The sequence below is a fragment of the Sceloporus occidentalis genome, unplaced genomic scaffold (genome assembly GCF_023333645.1).
Source record: "Sceloporus occidentalis isolate IW3139 unplaced genomic scaffold, rSceOcc1.0.p SCAF_73, whole genome shotgun sequence".
Classification (NCBI taxonomy): Eukaryota; Metazoa; Chordata; class Lepidosauria; order Squamata; family Phrynosomatidae; genus Sceloporus; species Sceloporus occidentalis.
In genome coordinates this window covers 3,536,190-3,561,912 of record NW_028317053.1, presented here as the reverse complement: position 1 = coordinate 3,561,912, position 25,723 = coordinate 3,536,190, and positions in this window count along the sequence as shown.

The following is a 25,723-nucleotide window of genomic DNA, read 5'->3' as shown; positions in this document are numbered from 1 at the left end:
GTATTGTTAGTATTCCCATTATCCTTGCCTCCTTTTTGGACAATATAAGATGTGTGTGTATGTGTTTTCAAGGTGCCTGTTGACTTATGGCAACCCCATGGATTTCATAGGGTTTTCTTAGGCAAGGATCCTCAGAGGTGGTTTTGCCTGGTCCTTCCTCAGAAAATAACCTACAGCACCAGGGATTTGTTGCAGTCTGGCATCCAAGTACTAACTAGAGCTGATTCTACTTAGCTTCTAAGATCAGACAGAATCTGGTGACTTCAGGGTATTCAGGCCCAATATAAGGTGCAATATGATAAACAATATTGTTATTATTGCTTTCTCAGATAACTTACCTTTTTACCAGCTTTGGATGCCATTTTTATTTTATACTATTCTCTAAGGTAAAAACAGCATCTAAAATGGCCATTTTTATTTTATTTTATTTATATGCCCCCTTTCACCTAAAATGGACCCAAAGTGTCTCACAAAAAATATTTTTTATCCCATGTGTTTATCCTCATATGATATATATATATATATATATATGTATATGTGTGTGTGTGTGTATATATATATATATATATATAGAGAGAGAGAGAGAGAGAGAGGCAGGTTTGACATGCAGATGACTCAGGTCGGGAAAACAGTATGAACCTAGTACCACAATTTCAGTCTGATTTAGATCCTTGCAGCTACTTTTTCCTTATGGGGGAAAATATCCAATTACACATCTACTATCATTTCTAGACATCAGACATATTCTTTGGCATAGGAAATAAGAAGGGTAAAGTTCACAGGACATACGCTAAGTCCTTAGTGGCTTCCTTATATTAAAAATAACTGGAGCTGGAAAACAGCAGGAAAGAAAGGGTTTTTCCCCCTCCCAAGTGCCCTCCCTTATTCCACTTCTCTGTTCTCAATGAAATACCCCCTCCCAGAGTGACTTTTCAAGCTAAAAATGGGGCTGGATGGATCCTAGTTACTCACATTTGTATGTAACATGTAGCTTGGTTTTAAAAGAAGTGTTCTTCTTTAGCATCCAGATGTCTCCAGGCACAGCTTTAGAAGATGAAGGTGTATTCAGCAAAAAGGAATGGCAAAGCCAGCTGGGAAAATGCATTTGTCTGAAAAGAAAGTGTTACAACACAGCCGGAGAGCTGCACCCCTTTGTTCTTCAAGCCATTTATGATGCCTGTGACTTTGATGTTATTTCATAGCTAACAGTTTGAGAATATAAAGGGAAACCATTTTCTGGACTTCTGCTGTTTGCTGGATAAATATGGCTCAGTTGATAAATGTTATTAGTTAGAAACATATGGAGAGGGAGGCTTTCAAAGATCAGAATGGCCCTTTGGATGCCTTAAATGGTGTTACCTTTCAGTGGAAGTTATGTGCTTCAGTACCTTTGAAAAACTACTCAGGGATGCAGCAGCTAAGAATATAAAAGTATATAGAAGTTTTTCTACCTGCCTGATAATTGTAGGAAAGAATCACTACTTTGTTGCACATGTGTCAAAAATGGAATTAGATTTTATGGGGAGGGTAATTGGTATGCATGTTGTGATTATGTGTGTCTGTGTGGATTGGTAGTTGTGTGGATAAGGGTGTCCAGTTGAACTGAATATTTGGAGGGTTGTCACAGGGGAGAAATTAAATTTCCTAGAGATTATAAAATTAAATGTTCAATGTTAATCTTGTTCAAAGTGAGAAACTGAGGCCTGTTACAGACTGCCAAAATAAAGCTGCTTCAGGTCTCTTTGGAGGTATGCTATTTAAATGATGCATGGGTCCTAAGAGTCCGGAGGTCGCGCCAAAGCCACACTCCATTCCTAAGCACTGGAGTGCAGCTTTGGTGCAGCTTTCGGATTCTTAGGATGCATGCATCATTTAAACAGCATACCTCCAAAGAGACCCGAAGCAGCTTTATTTTGGCAGTATCCCTTTTCTGAAGTGCTTTGATGGGAAGGGACAAAGTATATGTGGGCAAAATTACTCATATTTAGCAGCTGTAAGGATGGTGAGAAAGGCAGGCAGTCATTCTTTATAGTCTTATAGAGTGGACCCTTGTTATACGCTGGGGTTTGGTTCCAAGATCCTCCGTGTATAACAAAATCCGTGTATGCTCAAGTCCCATTAAATATAATGACATAGCAAAATGGTGTCCCTTATAAAAATGGAAAATCAAGGTTTGATATTTGAAATTTATACTTTTTTTGAACATTTTCAAACAGTGTATGCTTGAATCCATGTATAAATAATCAGTGTATAAGAAGGGCCAACTGTATTTATAGTTTCTTTCTGCATCCTTGAATTTCAAGCTACTGTTAGGACGTTTCTACTTAGGAATTTTTAATTAGCCCAAATTGCTGAGAGGGACATCCCATGAACTTCTCGAGACCTATTCTCAAATTTGTCTTCGGAAGGAACGTTTAATCCCTAAAAAATAGCGCATAGACAGGCTTCTTCAATTAAGGTCTAATTTTTATTAAAAGGGCAAAAACACACACCAAGCAATAAACACACACACACACATACACTCGAGACTCAATGGAAATAAAGGAGGGGAAAATGGAAAAGATTTTAGGCCTCACTAAGGTGATACTTACTCCAGTAGTCTTCTCCGGGAATCTAATGCAGATGAAGGGGTGGGGCGTAGAGGGGGAAATAAGACACGGCCAACAGAACGGGGGGGGGGGGTAGGCCGAGCCGGAGCTAAAATCAGAGTTCAGTATGGCATGAAGGCAAGCTGTATTCTGAAAGTAGCATACTGATGAGACAAATTCAGGGGTTCTTATAGGCAAAATCTAGCGTCTGGCAATATGCTTAATGGTTTGGCCGGAATCTAGACAAAGGTGTTTGAGAACCCTGGCATTGTTAAGCCAAGTTGTAGGATGGTATTGCCATTGCAATTGGATCTGAAACAATTGGGGGAAGATGCCCAGGCAGATGGGTGAGTCATTGAGTTGATCACCAGCCCATCAAGTGTGAGCCCATGAACATTGTCTGAAGCTTGGAGGTAATGGCTCTCCCATTTACAACTCTCAAACCCTTCTGTGGGGAATTTCCAAAGTGTGGTTTTCCAGGTGTCTTGTGAGGATGACGTCATGGGGTCCAGGCTGTCTACCTGGTCTCCTCACCTACCAATAATGACGGACCCACCTGGGAGGTCAGCTTGAGGTCATGTAGGAACTCCACACACACTCCAATTTTTTTTTAAATCCAGTCTTGCTAACAGTACAGGTGCACAGAAGGTCCACAGAAAAGTAACACCCATTTATTTGCTAATGTCATATACAATGGGAAGAGATCACCTTATATAAGCCTCAAGATGACTAACCTTTTCCACTAGAATCATAGAATCATAGAGTTGGAAGGGACCGCAAGGACCATCCAGTCCAACCCCCTGCCATGCAGGAAATCTAAATCAAAGCATCCCCAACAGATGGCCATCCAGCCTCTGTTTAAAGACCTCTGAGGAAGGAGATTCCACTACACTCCGAGGGAGTGTGTTCCACTGTCAAACAGCCCTTTTCCTGGAGCTTGCATCCATTGTTCCTGGTCCTGTTCTCTGGAGCAGCAGAAAACAAGTTAGCTCCCTCCTCAATGTGGCATCCCTTCAAGTATTTAAACAGGGCTATCATATCACCTCTTAACCTTCTCTTCTCCACGCTAAACATCCCCAACTCCCTGAGTCTTTCCTTATGGGCATGGTTTCCAGGCCCTTCACCATTTTTGTTGCTCTCCTTTGGATATGCTCTAGTTTCTCGTGGCGCCCAGAACTGGACACAATATTCCAGGTGGGGCCTGACCAGAGCAGAATAGAGTGGCATGATTACTTCCCTTGATCTAGACACTATACTTCTATTGTTGCCGCCTAAAATCGCATTAGCCTTTTTAGCTGCCGCATCACACTGTTGACTCATGTTCAATTTGTGGTCTATTTGGACTCCCCTTTCACATGTAGTCTAGTTCAGCCAGGTGTCACTCATCCTATATCTGTGCATTTCTATTTTTCCGCCCTCTGTGTTGAAATTCATTTTGTTAGCTTTGGCCTAGCTTTCTAGTCTATTCAGGTCATTTTGAATTTTGATCCTGAACTCTGGGGTATTAGCTACTCCTCAGAGGACAGGATCAAAATTCAAAATGACTTTAAGGAATGACCACCCAAAGAAGATGTTTTGGGTCACAATAAACTATACTTGCTAACATTCTCCATATCAGCTTATTCCAACCTGTCTTCTGGTGTTAGGTTTAACTACAAATCACATCATCCCCTACCATTGCTTTTGGCCTGGGAAACCTGTTCTGCATGTTTATCAAGGCTACCCAAAGGGACCCTAAGCATTTATCAGTTGTATGCATGAAGGTTATGTTAAAAAGACACCAAGAAAAGAAAATTTCAGGAGATAAAAGCATATAAGAAGATATAAGAAGATGGAGATTTCAAGTACCTAACTTATCTACCCCTCCTCACCATGGCATCCTCCAAAACCTCCCAGATTGCTCCACCAAAGGTTGGGGAATTGTCCAGAGTTGTTTGGGGAACAGTGAAGAGAGAAAAGGCAAAACTGAATAGAAACATTCTATGCTCCCATACTGTACACAAAAATCATCTGATCCATTGTTGTGGAAGCTTTAGTTAGCCACTGGGTGTAGATAGCTTCCTGAAACTCCTTCCCACTACTCTTATACTCTCATCTCTTATACTGTCTTGGGTGGATAGTCCTTCTAGCTTCACATTGCATTTACAGGCTGGAATCCTGTTGGTTAGCTCCTAGAGAAGACCCTTTGAATGAACAGTTGAATGTAAATTCAATTGATTCAATACTCTGCTGTGGATAGGACTAACAATAGGATTCAAGCTAATGACTGTAAACACCTTTCCTAGCCATACATAGAGATGCCAAGCACTGAACCAGGGCTTCTTTCATGGAAAGCATCTATTCTGCCACTGAGGTATGGGCTGTCTCTAAGATCTGACCAACATAAAGAGGTTATACATGGAGATACTGAGTGCAGTTCCAACTTCCTTCTTTCCATACACTGATTATTTCCACATTTAGGTCATATAAGGGTAGTGAGTCAGATCATATCATTGTGTGACCTTGACTGACAGCAACTGCTTATGGTTTGAGCAGAGATCTTTCTAGGACCCTTTAAATGGAAGATGATATTGATCTGATACATCTGAGCATACGCTGCTGTTAGGCTGACTTAAAAGTTCTCCCAAATGTGTGCCACTTGAGTGAAATGATAAACAGACCAAGAGAGGGAAAGAAAGGTGAAACACTGTGACATTGTGGAGGGGGGGAAATGCAATTATCCCAGCATTTGAAGCAGAGGTTAAGCATACCATTAATCATCAACATAATGTTGTTGCATCTGGTGTGTAGCTGGAGATAAAACAAGGGAATCAGCAAACACTAGGTATTTCAAAAGGACAGATGTAGGGCAAAGCAGTGACGTTTCCATACCATGTGCTGTGTACTCTGTTACAATGACCTGTTCTTCCAGTGTCATCTATTACCATCTGAAACAAATAGAGTTGTACTCAAGAACAGAGGGCATGTGGAACTATGAAGCTGAATAATTCTCTAGGTTCTGCCAGAATTCTCACAGAGAGATGGACTCCACAAGTGCTGACACACTTTTGAGAAACAGATGATCTACTAGGGAGTGGCAGCAGGAGTTTGGAGCACAGCTGAAGGGTGTTAGTAACAAACAATGTCATGTTATGCAGATTGAGGACCAATGATCTATCATCAGGAGTACAGCTTCCAAATCCCAGTGCATAACTGTATACAGCATTTAAAAGGGTCTGGCAAGAGGAGCATTTGGGTCTGGACAGCACAATATATGAAGGTTGTAGAAAGAATCCAAAACAGGAGGTGTACAAGGATGTTGTAGGAACTAAAAGGCTATTGATATGAAATAGACACAGTGAAGAAAATGTTTCAAAAGAGATAACTGTATTAGTCTGTCATGGCATACAAGATTCTAACTCTGTTCCTGCACCTACCCTGAAGCAACCTCAAAGATTCTCAACATCAACATCACCCTCAGCATTATAGGTCAATTTACTTGCTCATCTTCCAATGTGATACATGCTGTCATCTGTCAGCAGTGGCCTACACCAGTGATGGCAAACCTTTTAGAGACCAAGTGCCCCAAATCACTGTCACTGGAGGAAGGACTTCGGTGGTGGTGGTGGTGGTGGTGGTGGTGGTGGGGGCTTGTTGGTTCTGGGGTTGGGACCTCTAGGGGTGGGACTTCTGGGGGGTTTCTGGGGATGCGACTTCTGGGGACAGTGCTTCCTCCCTCTCTCTTCTTGACAAATGATTTTTTTTAAAACTGGGTCCACAGAAGTCCTTCCCCCTCCATCAAGTGAGAGGCAAGTTGTAACATATTGCCTTCCTATCTACCCCCCCCCCCCCCAAGTTCTGGTAATGTCTGTTTTTTTAACCTAGGGAGCTGCCAACTTCCCTCCGTGTGAGGCTCGGGTTGGATGCTTGTGGGGTGAAGGGAGCTGGGTTCAAAACACTTCCTGTTCTCCTTAAGTCCTTAAGAGGAGGAAAGGAGGAAGGCAGGGGGGAATCTCCCAGGGCTTCAATGCCATCCATGGTGTGGCCCCCAAGCTTAGTCTCTGCTTTGGAGACACTGCCAGGAGAGGAGAAGCCTTGACTGTTTTGAGGAAAACAGAGTTTTGCCTCATGGCTGTCACCAAACAGAACTTCCCTCCCAGGGTAGGTGCAGGAACAGAGTAAGAATCTTTGTATGCCATGACAGACTAATACAGTTATCCCAAAACTGACTTTGGAGGGATGGGGATGGAGACAGTTGGAAGTAATGGGCTCCTCAGGAGGGAAAAGTAGGCATCACCTCTCCTTCTTCTCCTCTCCACTCAGACCCCATTTGACTCTCAGGAGGCTGCTTCTGCCCAGGCTCCCTTCTCTCACTCAACTGCCATGAGCCACACTACTGAGAAGGGCTCATTTAGAAGCTCCGTCCTTCCTGCCTCTGACTCAGCACTGCTTGCCAGCAGCTGCCATCTTGTACACTTCTTGTGCACTCCTTCTCCTCCTTTTCCTGTACAGGATGATGCGTGGGGGGGGGGGGGACAGAATGTGCCTGCACCCTCACCCCGTGATGCTCCTGCCTTGCTTGTGAGGGGTGGTGAGCTTGAGAGAAACATGCGGCCTTTCCCCCTAGATCTAGGGCCTCCATGGCAAAGGCACATATACTCACAGAGAAGGCTGTGCATGCCCCCTCTGGAACGCATGCCATAGGTTTGCCACCATTGGTTTACACACATCTTTTAAAAGGCTGTCAAGATGGCTCTTTTCTGACAGGCTTTCCCAGAATAGCCTACTCAATCTCCTGTTGACATAGACCCCAAACAGAATATTCTATGTACCCATCTCTTTGTTGTTGTTTGATTGTTTGATTGTTTTCATAATCTGAATGTCATTTTATTGTTATAAGGGAATTTTAATTGTTGTATTGGTGAGAGGGATAATGGTTTTATTTTATATTGTTGTATTGTTGTATTTTTATCTTTATTGTAAGCTACCTCGATCCTGATGGGGATGCAAGATATAAATAAATTATTATTATTATTATTATTATTATTATTATTATTATTATTCTCTGAAGGCCCCCATAGTGGCCTGTAATGGTGAAACTGAGACACTTGGCTACACCCACATGGCTATGTGCCCTCTTCCAACATCGACTGGGGCCTTCAGAGCAGATGTCATGTTGGTGGCAGGTAAGGGCTGTATGTGGCCGTGATGTCTGCTAGCTGTCGTGGCGAAGTTTCCAAGAACCTCTGTGGCAAACAGCTGGTCTTTTAGACTATGTAAAGGGCCTTTGAGTGGGGTCAGTCTGGCACCACCAGGTTGGAGTCTGGACTGGTTGATCCTGGCTGTTGGCCTACATCATTCATACAGGACATACATATAGGAGGAACATGGGTCTTTTGGTCAGTGTGTTCAGCTCCTTAGATGCTTAATAATGCCCCCCTCCTGACCACCATCTTGAGGGGAAGAGAAGCAGGCAAGAAACAACAGGCCTCTGCCTGCCAAGAAGAAGAGCCCCCCTCCTGACCACCATCTTGAGGGGCAGAGAAGCAGAGTCATGATGTGTTATGTATTGTTAATCTGATATTGGAAACCGCTTTGATCGTCCACGGAAAAGCGGTATACAAATAAAGCTTATTATTATTATTAATAAACATCTTTCATTTTTTCCTCTGTTTTTTTTTTTTTTTTTGGTAGGTGGAGAAGTGCTCTGTATTTCCCCCCCCCAATAAACTGTCCTGCCTTCTTCAGTCTTCCAGTTCAATCAAAAGTAGCTAAAGGACCTGGAAGCTTCTTTTAGTACAAGCAAATTTGTGTGCTCTGCCTATGGGTATGCTGCTTTCTCAATTATGTCATTTTCTCTAAGTGCCAGCCAGGAAAAGGAAATTAGGAAATGCTGCTTTTGACCAAATGAATGCATCCCCCCCCCCCATACATTTAAGGGTGCGATAATTCATTCTTACTCTTTCTCAAAAAGCAGGGGGAGGAAAGGGGGAAGCAGATCCCATTTGTAATCCAGGCTTTGAAACTGCCTCAGCTTTGTAATTTTCTGTACAAGTAGCAATCACAGCCATGGTTTTTTGATTAAATGATTACCCATAGGCCTGCTCTTGAATGAAATGACAGCTAAGATTCACAAAGACACTGTGAGACTGATAACTTCCTTGAATGTGATGACGTTCCAAAACAGCATTAACCACTATTACGAGGCCTTTACTGTGGAACCAAGCACACCACACACACACACATTCTCTGAAGAGAGACTGATTTTTTCCCTTCATCTCAGGAGCTTTGGTTGAATGAAGAAGAAAAAGCCTGATGAAGGTCAGACCTCTCAAGGGCTTGTGGAGTGTACGCCTGTGTGTTTATAAACCATGCCATGTGTCAGCAAGTGCCAGCTTCAGAAAGATCTTGAAGATGCTAAAGATTTTCCTGCCTTTCTTTGTGGCAATTGAAAACACTTGTCACTCTGTTTGACAATTCATCAGGACTGCATGAGTTGCATGGAAACTTTATTTTAAATAAGAGGCTAACATCTGAGTGGGGGATTCTCTAATATCAAGAGATCTGCAGAGGGACTGTTTCTTTTCTTTTCTTGTACGTGGCAGGCTTGCCTTCATGTGCCTTACAGTGGAATTGCCCATTATAATTTGTGTGTACATGATAGTTTTGCTGGCCTGAAAGGAATGAACCATATTGACTTATGGTTCTTCAGATTAACAACTAACCAACTGTTAAATAACCATTCTGAAAGATTTTTCAGATGTGCCAGGAATGAGGAATGAGAAAAATAACAGTTCCCAAAAGCTCTGTAATAACCCCTCATTGTTTTCTGGATCGGTGGCTGTGTTTTTTTTTTTTTAAATTAAGGCACATTTAAAGTAAATCTAGGCAAGTAATTCAGAAAAAGATGTCCTTACTTTCTTGGGAATAAGCCCTATAGTCCTTAATAAAACTGTACTGATTTTTTTGGGGTTGGAATTATTTTGTCTGAGGGCAGGTGTCCAAATAGATAAAAAAAGAGAAAAGAAACACAGCCATATAGTGTATAGGTAGAAGGGGGGGGGGGAACCCTAGTATTTAAAATAGCTTTATTGTGTTATAATTAACAACCTTTTCATGCTTATACTAATTGCTATTTTCCATATTTGCTGACTGACATTTTGCTTGTTCTCTCACATTCTCTCTCTTCCTTTACAGTCTAACCTGTAGCCACTTTCTTTCTCTTCAATCCCTATCCTCTAAGATATCATATATTTGAGTATGAAGAACTACTTGTATGTAAAATTGCTTTACTATTTATTTATTTTTTACAAAGAGGACTAAGCTTGTTTCTTACCTCTAACAGATCTGTGTGTCTGTTGGTCAATGTGGGACTGGTTGCTGTTCAACCTCTGCCTTGCCAGTTTGATTATTCTCCTTGACAAATCCATTGCTGTCTCTCACATTTGCCAACATATACTGGATGACTAAAACATTAAGAAAAGTAGCAGCCTTTGTGGGCGAAGAACACTTCTTTTAAAATAGCAGCAGCAACAACAACCTCCTACATTCAAAGCCAGATATAATGATACATCTGGTTTGGCCCCAAGTAAACAGAAAACTTGAGGTCAAGTGGACTAAGATCACCTTGTGGAAATGGCCACTTTGTCCTGGTCCTGCTATCTTGTTGTGGAACACCAAAGTTCTTAGCTAGCCACAGCACTGCATACATTAAATTCATGAAAAATGGATTGGCTTCAGGAGACTGGAGAAGAAAAACATATGCTGCAAATTAGTAGCTCTTATATGTATATTGGGCTCCATGTGGCCTAGAACTGTCTTTCTCATTTGATGCAATGATCCTCAACACTCTAATTAATCATTCCTGGTATATAGAGGAATTCTGAGGCTAACTGAACAGGAAAACATCATTTCATGAAGAAGTACTATTAGCAGTCAATATTGATTTGAAGACCAATGATGGAGGACTAGTATATGAAAATATCTAAGTTTCCATTTGGTTTCATCTCTCTAAATTCCACCTACCGGTAGATATTTTCCCCCTCTGCCTTTCAATTCAAGTTGTGTCATGCACTCAGAGGTTTCTGCTCAGAGATAAATCTGGAGGTCTCGCAGCAACCAGCAAGCCTCCAGAGCTATCTATGCCAGGATCCAGGGAGGAGCTAAGGCCCACTCATGAGAAGTTCAGGAAGGCTGGATCGCTGATTCAGAAATTGAAAGGGAACAACTATCAAACCTGCAGGAGCTTGAGTACTGATGAACCAAAGCCAGTGCTTTCATGTTCTGGAGAAGATGCAGGGGTCTTCTAAAGAACTGCAGCTATGCACTGGGTGTAGCTCTGGCACTACTACTTACATGTCCCACTTCCAGAGTAGAGAAACTCTTTGCATAACATTTGACTTTCCAGTATGCTGTGCTGCAGCTTCACTTTGTCTTGGACAGAAAAGTGTATGTATCTTTTGATTGCTTTTAATCACATCTGTTGCCTGACCTTTGTGCAATTGGTTGCCTGAACCTAGGCTGCTGCCACACTGAGAATTAACACAAATTGACACCAATGCCATGGTTCCATCCTATGTATATTTATATTTGTTGTGGCACCAGAACTCTCTGATAGAGAAGGCTAAATATCTCGTTGTTGTTAACTACTCTCAAGTCAATGCTGACTCATGGTGATCCTATGAATGAGACAGCTCCAAGACCCCTGTCCTCCACTGCTCTGCTTAGGTCCTGTACATTCAAGCTTGTGACCTCCCTTTTTTAGTCTACCCATCTGGTGTGGGTTTTTTCTTTCTGCTGCCCTTTACCTTCCTTAGCATTATTGTCTTTTCTAGTGAGTCATGACTTTTCAGGGTGTGGCCAAAATATGACAGCCTCAGTTTTGTTATCTTGGTTTCAAGGGAGTGTTCAGGCTTGATCTGATCAAGGACCCATTTTTGTTGTCTTTTTGGCTGTCTGTGGTATCCTTAGCCCTATTCACCACATCTCAAATGAGTTGATTGTTTTTCTGTCTGCTTTCTTCACTGTCTAGCTCTCTCAATCATCACACCCTGAGGCCTGCCATTAGAAACAAACAAACAATATACATGCAAATCACTCCTGCCTTTCCAGGTCACACAATATATATAGCCAAGTTCTTTCCTGGCAAAGATTCTCTGAAGATGCCAGCCACAGATGCTGGTGAAATGTCAGGAAGAAGCTTTGCTAGAACATGGCCACATAGACCGAAAAACCCACAAAAATCTATGGATGCTGGCCATGAAAGCCTTTGACTTCACATCTCCCATCCATCCATGGTAATGGGGAAAACAATGGCTTGGATGAATCTGACTTCAGTGCTCTGTTGTATAGCTTTACACTTAAGGATCTTATCTAGTTTTTTTTCATGGTTGCCCATCCTATTCCTAGTCTTCTTCTGATGTTTTGACTGCAGTCTCCATTCTTCTCAATATTTGATCCAAGATATGGAAATTCTTTAACTATTTTGATTTCCTCTTTATCTCTGTTTAATTTATGTACATCCTCTGTGGTGATTATTTTTGTTTTCTTTATGCTCAGCAGTAAACCTGCCTTTGCACTTTCTTGTTTGACCTTCTTTAGTAGTTGTTCCAAGTCTATGATGTTTTCCACTAGTAGTATGGTGTTATCTGCATATCTTAGATTGATGATGTTTCTCCTATCTTCACTCCTTCTTTTTCTGAGCCTAATCTTCTCTTCCTATAATATTTTCTGCATAGAGGTTGAACAAATAGGGTGATAGTATGCATCCATTCTTGACCCCTTTGTCAACTGGGACCCATTCTGTTTCTCTATATTCTGTTCTGACAGTAGCTTTTTGTCCTAAGTACAGATTTCTCATCGGGACTATCAAATGTAGTAGCACTCCCATGTCTTTAAGAGCCATCCATAACTTTTTGTGATCCATGCAGTCAAAGCAATAATACTTGTAAAGATAACTTTGGGGAATTAATTGGCATCAGCAACAGAAAAAATGTAAGTAAATAATAATAATAATAATAATGTATTTATTTATATGCCGCCTCGTCCCTTTTGGAGATCGAAGCGGGTAACAACAGAAGTTAATACATTACAAAATAATCAAACAAAACAACCCCCCGAATCACCCCAACCCTCACCCTCCCTCCCTGAATAAAATTACCACAATAAAACCATATATAAATATAGATCACAATAACAAGTTAAAATCAATTAACACATGGCGACAGTGGTGAGATTTAATCAGAGAATCAGGCTTATTCTAGTTTGGACAAAGATCAGCCTGAGAAGGCCCTTACTAACATTCCTATGCTGTTAGTATTAACCATCCATTTCTGTAATCCTGGCAAAGGCTCTAAGAAAAGTATATATGAGCAAGGCATGTGTGTAGAAAAGGTTGATAAGAAGGTATAAATGGTTTTAGAATTAAAATCTGAAACCAAAAGTTCATGAATGGGATTGCAGTACTGTACACAAAAGAGCAGTACTGGGACAGTGAGAAGCAAACCAAAGAGAAAGGTAATGAACTTCAAAGTAGGAGCCATGGTCTGTTGACAACATAAAAATGAACAAAATCCTGTCATTCTTATTCATGAGTGTGATAATGCCTAGTTGCATTAGATTTATAATTCTGTGCACTGCAGACATGATTTAAGTCATAATAACTACAACTTAACATTTTTTCAAAATTATTTGACTATCTGCTTGGAGCACAGCCTTTGGTCTGAATCTGATTGCAAGCACCATTCTGGGTAGCATTTTCTACAATTTCCAGAGACTCTTTATTATATGACATTATATAATTATGATTATTTGGTTTAGAAAGACTAGGCACACCACATTTGTGGTAAGAGGCTTGGCCAAGGGATGCATTTATTTTCTAAATAGGAGCTCTGGAAACATCTCCCAAGCCCCTGTGCTTTTTGACTCAATTTCCTTATCCCACATTAACCACTATTAACCACTGATCAGATTGGCACATGGTGCTTATAATACATGTTTTTAAGAGAGCAGAAAAACCCACAAACCCAATAACTTGGCTCTTTGGTGACCAGCAATTAGTGCCAGGAAATAGCCTGGATAATTCAAGGGGTACCATAATGCCAAAAATATTCCTAGTAAACTTGCCCAGCTTGGTGAGTTTGGCATGCCCCTCCTATGTCATTTGACTGTGCTAGCCACAATAGTACTGTTCAATTACTTTGGCATCTCTGCTCAACCTGGTGGCTTGTGGTAGAAATTAGGGATGATGTTCACAGCAGTTTTGTGGGTTGTGACTGAAACTATACAAAGTTCTGTCAGCACATTATTCTTTAAAAAAAAACAAACCCAAACCCAACAACAACCACAAACAAAGCCCTCTAATTTGACAAAACAAATTTGATGGTGAAGAACAAAATAGATAGTTATACAATCTATTTTGTCTGCTAATGCCTGGAAGTCTAAAGATGTGGTATAGACAAGGATGGCCAGCTTTTGCATTCTTGACAGCCTTTTTAATGCTGACAGCAGTGGTCTAGGGGTGCTTTCCATTTCTTTGTGCTACACAATCTAACCTCTTCACAGATGGTCAGACTTTAAAATAAAACTGGTGCTTAAGTTACAAAGCTGCAATATTTGCTGTGTGTGGGTCAAGAGAGCTAGAATATCTAAAGGCATGGAACATCTTTGTGAGAGAAAAAAGGACTGGCATCTTGTTACTGGCTCAAAGAGGTGTAAGTCTAATGTATGTTGGTGTAAATCTTTTTTTTTTCCCTTTTGGTTGTTGCAGAGGCTAGAATTCTTTACCAGCATCACACAATAACAACACTCCCCTCGGGCATTTTGTTCTCTCTATATAGCTCTGACCCAATCTGGAAATCCTCACCAAAGCTCACATGTTCTAATACTTTAAACTGAAAGATCCAATTTATATTGTCAAAGGCCTTCTCCACATCTATGAAAGCTCATTTTTTTCTCATTATGTTATTCATAATAGTCAATAATGTCCAATACAACTCTGGTGTTGCTTCATATTTATTTTCCTAGAAGAAAACCAGACTGGTCTTCATTAATGTAACTTTGGAGAAAGTTTGTAAATTTCATTGCCCACATCCTCTTCTTCAACTTCCAGAGATTTAGGAAGAATCTTAACCATTGTCACCCTAGCAGTTTTTTATAAACCTCTCATTCTCAGTCATGGCTCTATTTGTTTCTGTTCAGTTATTGCCAGTTGATCAAGTTGCTTGTCAACATCAGATTTTGGAGGACTCCATTTTTTTCTTCAATATATCCATATCTTTTTTTATCGGTGTCAGTGTCTCTACTGTTTTTGCTTATATCTGTTTTGCCCTGCTGAAGTGTATCTTGCTCAAGTATATCTTGCATTTCATTCATCTGTATTTCCATCAAGTCTAATGTCCATCATGAATGTTCTCATCTCTTCCATAAATTTCTTACTGCATTCTGGTAGTTCATCAAGTGAGCCTAGTCTTCCTTGAGGACCTGCAGGTCTTGATCTACCTGATCTCATTTTGAATCACTGTATAAGAAAGAAGTTATCAATAATCTCTATTATCTAATCAATTTACTTGTCATTTATTAATTTGAGGCTCTTCTTTTCTACATGTGCAGTAAAGAGGTCAATATAAATTAGTCAGTGGTTAGGTATTAGATGTCTGGGTTATTGAAATCAGTTTAGTTCAAATCAATTTAAATCAATTTATATATCTCTATATGTTTCTAATCTGTATTTTTCTTCAGTTACACAATACAATAGTCAAATTAATCAATTTCAATCAATTAATCAGGTGATCTATAAATTAATCAAACAATCTGTTGGTTTATCTGTCTGATGTGTCTTAACTAATTAATCATTTTCTTTAATTATTTAAACCTAAATAATTTAATTTATCACTTTAGCCACATTAAATTTCTATGCAATGTACCTCAAAATTAGTTTAACTAATTTCCTTCTTACAAATTTAGCATATCAATGTAAGTGTCAAAGTCAAAATTAGAAATTTATCAATTTGAACCAACACAGAGAAAAAAATTCCCTTCCTCAACCCTCACCAAACTCAGTTTTAACAATTTCCATTTCACTGTGATTTATTTCTCAGCACCAGGTAAATTTCATTGGTGAGTCAACAGTTTTCCCAAGCCAACCTCCTTGACCAGGGAACCAAAACAAATGGGATTTTTTGCTGTTAAAATGTGGTCTATATTCACCAATATATACAAATATGCACACAGTAATACTTTTATTCTTTTAAAAAAAAAACCTATTTGCAAAAAGATTTTGGAAGAAGCCCTTCTCCTACATAGCTTCTTGTGATGCTTCCACATGGGACTTCCAGGATAGTAAAACAACTTTTAAAACTTTTAGCACACACACCCATAAACACTCATACAGACTGGTATTGCAGCTATCTTTCTAAAAATCTGACAAAAGGAGAGCTTGCAACGTTATTTTTATAGAAATTCATTATGTAACCTGTTACAAAGCTCCAGAAGAAACATGTTTGCATTATTTCTCTTTTAGTTGAAAAATACTGTGCAAGCATCTCTAAATGCCCTCTAAAAGTAATTAGAAAACATTGGCCCGTTACAAACGGGCCGTTTTGTGCATGCAGAGTGTGCACTAGGGTTAGAAAGGGGCGGTGCTTCCGCACCCCCTAGTGCGCGCTCCGCACGCACAAAATGGTGGCGGCCGTTCCACACGGCCGCCACCATGAGGACGTCATGACCGCGCCGCCTCTATACGGGGCGGCGCGGAAGTGACGTCTTCGCTCCACGCCAGGGCGCCTAGTGCGCCCTTAGCGCGGAGCAGAAAGGAGCTCCGTTTTGGAGCTCCTTCCTGGTTTGGTCCGCTGGGCGCAGCCTTCACATGGCTGCGCCCAGCGGACCAAAGGAGAAAGGGGCCAAGCGGCCCTTTTCTCCTCCTCCCCGCCTCCGCGAGGTGTCCTTGGGGCTTGAAGCCCCAGGGACACCCCTTTTCAGGCTGCGGGGAAGCGGCATTTTGCCACTTCCCCACAGCCTGAAAAGCGGCGGATCGGGGCCTCAGCGGCTGCCGTTCTGGCTGCTGAGACCCCAATACACCCGGGAAAGGGGCGGGTACAGCCCGCCCCAAATGGGCGGTCTGTAACCCGCCATTGTGACATTCCTGAAGTATTTTGTTGTTCCCAGTCATAACCATGGAAATGTAACTTGGTTACCCCCAGCTCACCCTTAAAATAATTTAGTACAGGTAACTATATGATTGTAATTCATTACCTCCAAGTTCTGAGCAGGAAGGGAAATTATTGTTTTCATTCAGTGTCCTAGACACAATTAAAATGGAAGTTCTAAATCTTGGAGGGAATTAGGAAAGAACGCTAACTGAAGGCATCCTTTATTGAGTAATTAATTGCTTTATCTCTTCTTGACAAATGGTTAGAAGTAAAACAAATAATGCTTTTCAGCCCAAAGAAAAAGCATTATGTTAAGAAACATTTATGTCCTTTGTTAACCATTGATCTACATGGACAGTTTTTCTATCACACATTGAATTCCACTCAGTGTTCTTCAAAGACTTATAGGGGTATCTGAATGAACTGTAGTATGGCTTGTGTTCTTCTTACATCTAGCTCCCAAATAAAGATTATGGAGACACAGGCTACATCTACATTGCAGAATTAATGCGCTTTGACATCACTTTGTCTACCATGGCTCTATGCTATGGAATTCTAGGATCTGTAGTTTTGTGAGCTATTTAGCCTTCCCTGTCAAAGAGCTCTGGTGCTGCAACAAACTACAAATCCCAGGATTCCACAGGATGGAGCAAAAACAGGGAGCACTCTATTCCTATAAAGCTCCCATTTACATCTGTAAAAAACTAATCTTGGTGCAAAAGAAGATTTCACATATAAAGCTACTCCTTTAATGGATGGCCCATTCAAGCTCTGGCATGGCTGTTCACCCAGCAGCTACACCAGACTCTGAACAGAAGAAGGCATCTCCCCTCCCCATAGCAACTGATGCTGGGGGGGGGGGGGAGTGCTGTGGCCTCCAGTGAGCCCATTTGTGGTCTGAAATGGCCACTTGCCCACATCCATACCAGATTGTGAATAGATGGCACTGCCCCCCCAACAGTGGTTGCTGTGGGGGGGGGGGTCAGTGCTGCAGTCCCCAGCATGCCCATTCAGGGTCAAGCATCAATGCCCTTTCTTGCCCACTAGCCACACTGGCCCTTCCAGGTGTATCGCTCCAACTCATGTACATCCACCCTGGGGTGTCACCCGGTGCAGTCCGTACTCACCATACCCCCCAAGTGATTCCTCTGGAGGGTGATGGAACAGAGAGAAGCATACCCGTAGCAGATATGAGAGTAGGAGCTTATAAAGGAAAATATGGTCCTTCAAATAATCTGGGTCTGAGCTGTTTTCATCTGAATCCACCAAAAGACTTTATCATAAGCAACCATTTTCTAGCTGCTCAAAGAAATGGATACTGTGGTAAAGAACAGGTTATCTGGTCACAAGCTATGGAGGTGTAGAGGGAATGGAACTGTGGCACTTTCATATGTAGTATGGCACAAGAGGGCTTTGGGCTTGTTCTGACACAAAAACCCTTGAGAAACTCTTTGTTATGTATCAAACTGACCAACTCCAAATCAAATTATGAACCACAAATGGAGGAAATCAACTTACAATTGTGACATGAATCATTTTATGTAAAAGTACCCCTGCGTTCAGCCATGGTTTCTGTTTCAGAGTCTAGTTTAAATGAAAAGCATCAGACAGCCAATGCTTGGAGTGTTCTGTTTTGTTTGACTGATTTTAAATGCTATCCTAGAATTATACTGTCATAACTTTCACTCCAGAAAAAGCAAGTTCTTCTTTGTTTCAATCCAAGAAAGACAAATACCACGTTTTTTACTGCAGTATTTTTAGACATCTGGAAAAATATTCAAGCAGATAATTAGATTGCATTAGCAATGTGTCTGTTGTGGCTTCCCTGAACCCAAAGAAGGCAGCCTTTTATGAAGTACTTGGCCACAACCCTACAGAATCTGCTGTGTAAATTGGCCCACACTAAAGCATGTGGAAAACATTTTTTGGCTGAAACCTGAAACCATTCATGTGGCTTTGACATGGGGAAGCTGAGTCTGCCAACATCAATAGAACTTTGTACTACAAACCAAAATGGTCATTTAGACATGTGTATTTTCATACTTGCAAATGCACTGAGGTCAAATATTTTTGAATCTTGGGGATTTTTTTCCTTCTTTATACAGCTTCATGTTTCACGCAGGAAATGAGGCTGAGTACAACAAACACAAATCATTGAGACTGACAGAGCATATTGGGTTCAAAACCCAAGCTTTGACTCTAATTGCTCTCCAAAGGCCGTTGGCTCAAGGTAGCTGTTGATTTAGTTCAGCTGTTTCAAATCAACACTGTAAGGTCTTGCTAAGACAAACTGGTTAGGCCGCATTACATGTGTACCACTGGATCCCTTGAGTATAAGCATAATAGTTAGCATTCAAAAAGACTATATTTGTCTTGCATGAATTAAGAGAACTCTCTTTTTTAAATTTAAAAAACAAGCATGTGATCTTCAGTTTGGGATGGTAATGGTAATGCCTGTAGTGGAAAGGAAATGCATCCTATCATAAAGGTCTCGGGAAAGAGAAGCTTGAGTCCAATGTAAGATGTAAACCAATACAAAATCCCATTGGGTACATGTATGCTTCTCAGACTCCCAAATGGGCCCAAACAGACAGGTCAAAATAAAGCTGCTTCAGGTCACTTTGGAGGTATGCTGTTTAAATGACACATGCATCTTAAGAGCTAGAAACTGCACCAAAGTTGCACTTCAGTCCTTAGGACTGGAGCGTGGCTATGGCACAACGTTCGGCTTCTTAGGATGCATGCATCATTTAAACAGCATACCTCCAAAGTGACCCGAAGCAGCTTTATTTTGGCCTGTCTGTTCAGGCCCAAATGTCATTGGATATGGGTTATACTTATGGTTTCAGGCTTTTCAGGTAGGGTTGCTGGATGGTTTTGTGTTAATATTTTTAAGGTAATGACAAAGATTCTGTTCTGAGAGATATAGGGACGTTTGCCTCTTCCTCCCTATAGTAAGTGAGATTTTTAGAAACTACACTACACTATATTTGCATCTACACTATAGAAATAATGCATTTTGACACCACTTTAAGTGTTGTGGCTCCATCTTATAGAACCATGAAATTTGTAGTTTTGTGAGGCACCAGAACTGTTTGGTAGAGGGAGCTAAAGACCTTGTAAAACTACAAATCCCAGGATTCCATAGGATGGCACCACAAGACTTAAAGTGCATCAAACCTACAGTGTACATCACCTTTTGTCTTGGCTATAGTCAATATTGCAGTGCTAAAGAGGGAGGGGGAAAAAGTGGATGATGGAGAGAGAAAGAGGACAAGCCAACCTACTTAGATTGCTTCTGGTCCCTGTACACCAGAACAACCTCCTTCAGGACTAAAACCATGTTTTATTAAAGCCAAGAAGAGGCAGGGAAAATGTTAGCTGTGTGTGGCCCATTTTGTGCCCCCTGGAGCTCCCCCCCCCCATAAAGACCCCAGACCTCACTCATTAAAAATAGTTCAAAACCTCTATCAAATGTGGTGGTTTTGTCCAACAACCCCCAAACTCACTATACATACTTCCCCAATGCCAGAAATCAACCAAAAATAGGCCAAAATAGAGAGAATGTAACTTGCCCAGTGGGTTTCCATAGATGACTAAAGAGTTGAACCTTGGTCTCCAGAGTGTTTGTCTGACACCCAAACCACTACACCACATTGGCTCTCTGGCTTTACAACTATGGAATAAAAATGGCTTTAGGACTATGGAGGAAAAATGTGTACAGTTTTAAGTCAGATGTTGCATTCAAAATTGAAAATGAAAAACCTTTTCCCTACCTCATTTTGAGGGTAGAAATATGAGTGGAAGTGTGGGCAAACTTTTTATTCCTTCTCTGTGGAAGTTTGGGAAAAATTTAATCTCTTATGAGTGGAACTTTGGACAAACCTTTCAACCAAAGCTTGATTGCCTTCCAATTAATTTTATGTGAGTTAACCACAGAAGCCCAAGAATTTACCTGCTATTTTGTAACAGCTTCCCTATATACTAAAACAAGTTTCCAACCTGACAATTACTCTGGAAGTGAGAACATCTGTTTATGGTTAAGTTCTCCTATTTTTTTCAGTTCAGATATCAAAGTGTAATTTTTGCCATATAGCATTATGTATCCATGATTCAATGTATCTTTGTTAAAAATAAGGTTGCTGTTGCACTACAGAGAACAAAAGCCAGGTTTGTGGTTTATTCATATACTTTAGAAAAATCCCTTATAAGACCACCCAGAGTTCATTTTAGCCTTTTTATAACTCAAAGTTGTCAGTGTTGGTGGATTTTCTAGTTTGGAAATGATACAAGGCAGAGAAAATCAAAGTGTGAGGTGGATGTGGTTCTACTTGGCTATCCAGACAATATAGATTTTTAATGTTCATATGTCGCAATAAAATGCCTATAATATTTCAGGCATTGGTTTTGTAACCATTGTCTTGGGACCTGTCTTGGAGGACAGTCCTGGAATCCTAGGGGAATAAGTGTTAGCTGAAATTTTAGGATGGATTATTCAGCCGTGGGACTGATGATCTGTGTATACAGAGGTCCGAGGCAAAAGAGAATCTAGAGGCAAATCCTCAATATGATGTTTTATTTAAAAGGGAAAAATACACACATACAACCATGCACATGCACTAGAACTAGAAGGGTCAAACAGGGGATGCCCAGTATTAGTTGACATCAAAGAGGAGGGGTGGTTTTAGGCCTGCAATGGCAGTGCTAGTTTGGATCCAGACATAGGCTGCAATGTATGCCCATTAAGGATGCAATGGACACTCCTAAGTAAACATGTAAAGAATTACAGTGTTGGAAATGTTTCGATTAGAACAGTTGAAATGCATGCAATGTAATTTAGTCATGACTACCTCATATAATAATAATAATAATAATAATTTGTTTTATTTATATACCGCTATTCCAAAGATCATAGCGGTGAACAGCAAGTAAGCTAATTAGCAAGTAAGCTAATTTGCCCCCAACAGTCTGGGTACTCATTTTAGCGACCTCGGAAGGATGCAAGCCTGAGTTGAGCTTGGGCCCTTTTGCTGGTCTTGAACTCACAACCTTGTGGTTTTGAGTGAATGTCTGCAGTACAGGCATTTAACCACTGCGCCACCAGGGCTCCTAATGTGCCTCAAGAGATCTCACTCATTTCAATGGGTTTCCTCTAAGTATATGTCAGTCTGGGTGAAACCTACAGTATTTGGTTCACTAGCCGTTCTCTTGAGGCACACTGTTTGGAAATGACCTGTTCCCCCCCCCCCCCCAGATCTAGACACCACTTTTCCCTTACTTCTCTATCATCACCTTCATCAGCAATAGCATCACATTGAGGCTGCATGTGAAGGACAGCTATTCTGCGCATGTATCAAGCAAGATTGCTGGATTGGAGCAAATATATCCTCACCAATAAATAGCAAAATCGTCATATTTTTCTATTTCACATTTCTATTTTAGCCTGTTCAATTAAGGTCTTCTAGAACCAAAGAGGAAGAGTTCTGGTCCATTCCTGGGACATAAAAGACTCACATGAGGCGTTGGCTTTTTTCTATCAACAGCTTCCCTACACATCTTTCTAAGTCTTCTGCTGCTTCTTTTTATGAGTAGGGTCAGCCACTGATTGATGGGACAAGGAAGGTATTTTGCCCATTTATATAATTGGACACTATTAGTACACCCTGCATATCCTGTGTTGTATTTGGGGTATCCCCTTTGGAATATGAGGTGAATTTTCCATGGGAATGTTGTGAAGAGCTGAGGACATGTGTAAGAACCAGGTAATGCTGCAGTCAAAGCTAAATGGATGTGCTGATTAGTTCCTCACTCTAGGCCCTTTGCATTTCCTCTTGCACCAAGAGACAAAGGAGGTCTCATTACACTGAAGCAGTAAGTCAGTGCCTTCTACTTATCCTTGCCATGTTCTGGCCAAATTTCCCCATCCCTTCACCCTGGGGTTGTCCTCATCCCAACACAGTTTTTGTAACGCTAACGTTAATACCATCAACCAGTCCAGAATTACATTGTTGATTCCTGAGAAGAATATCAGGTCTTTGTTACCTTGCAAGATTCTACATCCCTTGCTGGTAGGATCTTGCATATAAATATTGGCCCCCAAATCTACCCCCTTGTGTGTATAGAGGTATTCTTCCACTCACTGAGCCACTCCTGCTTTTCATGGTCTACTCTTTGGATAGATATTTACTACCCTCTGAACCCCTAAACCTCTGCTATCCAATCTTCATATTTTCATTTCCACTAGCTCTGAATGCTGTGTCTGTCTGAATTACTACCTTGTGTTTTGTTGCACTCTTGCAATTTTCTAAATACAACCTTCTTAATTCACCCAAGCCTAGCCTCTCTCAAGCTTAAGCTAATTCCCCCAACATTTAAAGCGAAGCCGACACACTTGGTGGGGGCCCCCACTCCCCTACTGTTCTTTAGGTAACAACACAGAGTAGTGAGATTTTATTTTTACCTTTCTTATAATGTGATTGTGAAGTATATTTTATCACCTCCCCATGAGCTCTGTAACAATCTGTGTGTTGGGCACTGAAGATATCAAGCTGGATCTATTTTGGAAGAAGAGTAGAGTGTGGTATACCCATTCTCATGAGATAGTTATCCTGGAGCATAGCTTCAACTGTTTTGGCCTTGCTTAGCGACTGTCATGCCTGCTCCATCCAGGTGGGGCATGGCCCATAACTTTGGAGTATGTCATGTTAGGCCTCATGATCCTGGGAAGGTATGTGAAAAATCAGCCATCAAGGGAGTTGCCCAATGAAAAGGTCTATGTTCTATGCTGCATCACTACATCCCCACATTTTTCACCGTATTGTGTAGATACAGATTTACAGCACTGCTTTGATTCTTACATATTTGCATAGCTTGTGCTTCCTTTTCTTTGAATACTGGCTGGCCTCTTTCTCTTCAGAAAATTGTTTAAGACAGCTTTTCTCTCTTGCTTTTTTCTTCTTGATGTATTATATTTGGTTTTGTTTGCTTTTGTTGTTTATTTCCTGTTCTTAAATTACTTGTTTTGTTCCTGAGCTATCTTTTCTCATCTACCTCCACTCTTACAGAATTTTTTTCCTTTCATTCTAACTCCCCTCTCTTTTCTAATCAGTTTTTTTTAAAGGCCATGAATCTGCAGTCAGAGATGTATTTGTGTGTGTGTTTGTGTTTGCTATCCACGCCCCACACCTATTGCATGTTTTGTAAGAAAATGGAGAAAAAATTATTTTATTTGCAAACATTTCTCTTGGGAAAATGTTTTCGTCATCTTCTTAAAATTCTTATTGCTTTATAAACTTTAGAAGAAGCATTTCAACCTTATAAAATGGAGCGGGGCAAATGTACAAAAATGGTATCATGGGAAAGGGGCCATGGCCAACTGAGGATGCTCAGAGGACCAGATTGGGGTGTGAATGGGGTGGAGGGCAGGGAATAAATAAATATTGTTCTTTTGGGCTGCTTGCAAAAATATTTCACACATTCACATTCTGGCAGCAGCCATGCTGTAAAACTTTACTTCTCAAAAAGAAACATTTACAGAACAATAAAGAGAAAATAAGCTCCCTGAAGCATGAGATAAATCATGATCTATGAGTTTCTGTGTGTGAGTCAATGACGGCTATACAGATATTGTCCCATGAAGCCAATAAGACTAGACCAAAGTATACAAGGCAGAAATGACTCATGTTTCTGGATAACACTTTAGTGTCAGAAATATAGCCTCCTTCACATGTTGCTTGTATAAAGAGAGCTCACCTGCCATGCCTTGGAGTGTTGGGCTAAATGTATTTTCACATGATTTCTATTTGTCATATATTGTGTTAGACAACACTACTGTTACGTGATGGTACATGTAGTTATGTGTTAATTGTTAGAACAGTTGACTAAATTCCTTTGCTGTTAACTAGCAGATGGGGAGGGAGTGGAGGCTGTAGAGGTCAGATCCAAAATCACTTATGAATGTTTGGGGTGAGAGAAGAAGAGAAAGGGGAAAGAAAAGAATTTTTAGATGTTACAACTAATGAGAAGGTTGCCTGCATAAGATCTGAAATCATTGTTTTTTCTTACATATTTGTTGACACATTTTACTTAGAACTAGAGTCGATTCTGTCTCTGTAGATTAAAGCAGCTCTGGCTGTATGCCATCTGCTCCTGGTACTTTATTTCTCCTAAGTGCACTGAGGGACTGTGCACACCGGCCATAAAGGCTGGCCTGGGGATGGAGTTGGGGTGTGGCGTCCACATGACGCATGCCCTAACTCCACCCCCAGGATGGCATGACACTGCACACTGCTCCACACAGCATAGTGTCACAGTGCTCCTCTGGTGCTGCATCTGTATGACGCAGCGCCAAAGGAGTGGCTTAAAGCCACAGCGATGTGGCTATCGCGCCCTTTGCAGGGCGCAAAAAGGAGCCATTTTTGCTACTCTTTTTTCTGCACTGGAAAGGCCAGATCGAGGCCATCGTGTTGCTGCGGCCCTGATCTGGTGCAGCTGAAGGCGGCTTCAGGCCACCCCTTAAGGGTGATCTGCACAGCCCTTGAGTGCAGCTTCAAACTAAATTGTAGTTTCATGTTCATACGGTTCTCCCTTGAAAGAATCTATCATTTCTTTATGTAGTTCTTCAGTGTATTGTTCTAATAATCTATAATCTTTTCATCATTGTCTTTTCATCATTAATTTATTTGTATTTGGTTATCTAATGTGTTCCTCTGTTAGTTGTACTGCATCCCCACTCTTAGTTTACATTTCCCCTTGATTTCTTGGATCTTGGGGAAGATGTCACCACTTTTAATTCTGGAGGACTTTTAAGAATCTCTAAGCAAAGCAGCAAATTGAGGAAAACACTTTTGTGCATTTTCAGCATTCAGTCATAGTAATTTCTGACCATAGCATAAAGAAAAGTAAAAGTGTTTACTTTGAAAAAACTTCTGCACCAGTTAGCAATTAATATCAAAACTCTCCTGAATTTAGATGAGGGTGAAAGTCTTGTCGCAAAACACTCTCAGTTAA